Below are 2,354 nucleotides of genomic sequence, written 5' to 3'. Positions count from 1 at the left end.
TTTAAGCAATTTGGGCATAAGTTAAGTCGCTTGACTTCTGACAATTTGTCTGAAACGTTTAAAGATAAAAAATCTTTACAGTTTTATATTGTGTGCTGTTCATTACAAAATGTACAAATATAAACACGTGCATCATTGACTGCTGAATGTGCTTTAATTACCTTTGTTTTATGGTTAAAATTGTTTTTGTTAAAGGATATATCGTCTGCAATTCCAAGTGTCTCAAGTAGTTTACATTTACCTGCTTTTTTGCCGAAGTAAATTTGTTATATTCCGTCTTCCATTCGCGGCGGGTAATGCGGTCTAACTTTAAAGAAATTATGTGAATTATTAGCACGTCCCAAGAATCGACTGGCTGGCCGAGCGCTTCGAGGGCACGCAGGTGTTTAGACAAGCCGTATACTAACTTGCGTAAACAATAGTGAGTTTCTTTCGTTGCCACTTCAAGGTCGAAAATAGCTTTTATATGATTCTTAATTAGGATTTGTTTGTTTTCATATCGCTCAATAAGTAGTGACCAAGCAACAGGATAATTTGCTGCTGAGCATTCCAACGATTTTAATAAGTCCGCGGCTTCACCTTTCAGCGACAATCGTAAATAGTAAAATTTATGTACTGCAGGTATATATTGATCTCGTGAATGAGGGAAATGAAACTGTCTTTGTAAAAAAGCCATTGATCATAGTTTCCGTCAAAACTCGGTAATGATATAGAAGGAAGTTTTATATTTTGATTGTAATCAATAGGCGGCATTGTTTCACAGGCTAATCAGTTCATCAAAGACCCAGCAATGCACTCTGAATAATAATTCTGCTTAAACACTTTATTTTCACTATTTATACAAAATACACACAGATCGGTCATTTATCTTAACAATCATATGTGACTCATTTCAACCTTCTTTTTTAACTTAACAGGACTACCAACCTAGTTTCATACTAGTTCCTTAAAAAATGGCGCGCTATTCAAAAATACAATAATATAATACTACAGTTCGGCCATCCTGACTGTTGATCGTCTTCGATCTTAACATTTTTCCTAATAACATAAGGTAAGTATGAAACATTACACTAATACATAAAATTCAAAATCATAAGGCTTAACATACGTAATACATAATTTGGCTTAAAATATTTCAAATTCTTAACAAGTTACATAACATAATCTGCACACAATACTTTAATGGTTGACATAAATCAAGGTAAAATAATAAACTTCAAGTCTTAATCAGGTAAGTATGTGAAATATTGGGGAGGATTTTCTCTGACGTCTTAATTATTGTTATTTTTTTTTTCCCCTCTATGATCCATAAGGTTTTAATCGTGAGGCACCCAAGATACCATCGTAAGGAATTTGAGATTGTTGAAACCCTATAATGTCATTAACTACATACCTATCATGAGGTAAGACTGCCTTAATTTCGTAAGGACCTCGGTACTTTGGTATAAGTTTCTTGCTTACTCCTACTGTTGTATCTACATTAGAAATCATTACATAATCACCTACTTTATAACTTTGTGGTTCTTTGTGTTTCTTATCATGATACCATTTATTGACACTTTGGCTCTTTTCAGTTTTCTCAGCTGCTTCTAATCTTAGCTTATCTAAATCTGGTCTCTCATTAAAATTTATTTATTCAATAATTTGCTTTAAATTGTCCTCAACATGTCCTAATTGATCCCTACCAAAAAGTAATTTTGCCGGAGTTTTGCCAGTTGCTCTGCTAAGTGTATTGTTGATACAAAATTCAACTTTACCTAATATCTTGTCCCAATCGATAAGTTTTTCATCAGTCAGTTTACTTAATAGGGGAGTCAGTAATCTGTTCATTTGTTCGATTTGTCCGTTTGCACTCGGAGCTCCCGACGCTATTAGGATATGTTTAATATTATTTTCTTTAACAAAATTTTCAAATATTTGTGAAGTGAAGTGATTTGTGAACCTCTGTCCGATATTATAATTTTAGGTGTACTATAACAATTAAAATAAGTCTGTAAATATTTCACTACTTCCTCAGTCTTAGTACTCTTACATGGAAAAAACGAATAAACTTGGAAAATCCGTCTATGATTTCAAAAATATATTTATTCTTGTTCCCCGTTTTCTCTAAAGGACCATAATGGTCAATATGAATGCACTCAAATGGTAGTTTTCCTTTGGGAATGTTATGTAAAAATCCTTCTTTTGGTCCCGATTTAGGATTAAACTCGATACATTTCAAACAGTTGATTATGTACTCTAATTTTTTGCCTCAAGTTCGGAAACCAATAAGTGCGTTTGATTAACTCTTCTGTCTTATCAATACCAAAGTGACCCATCTCATTATGGTACATGTGTAGAATATTAAATTCCAT

This window comes from Anoplophora glabripennis, unplaced genomic scaffold, assembly GCF_000390285.2.
Source record: "Anoplophora glabripennis isolate ALB-LARVAE unplaced genomic scaffold, Agla_2.0 scaffold593, whole genome shotgun sequence".
NCBI lineage: Eukaryota > Metazoa > Arthropoda > Insecta > Coleoptera > Cerambycidae > Anoplophora > Anoplophora glabripennis.
Note: the sequence above shows the minus strand (reverse complement) of the source record.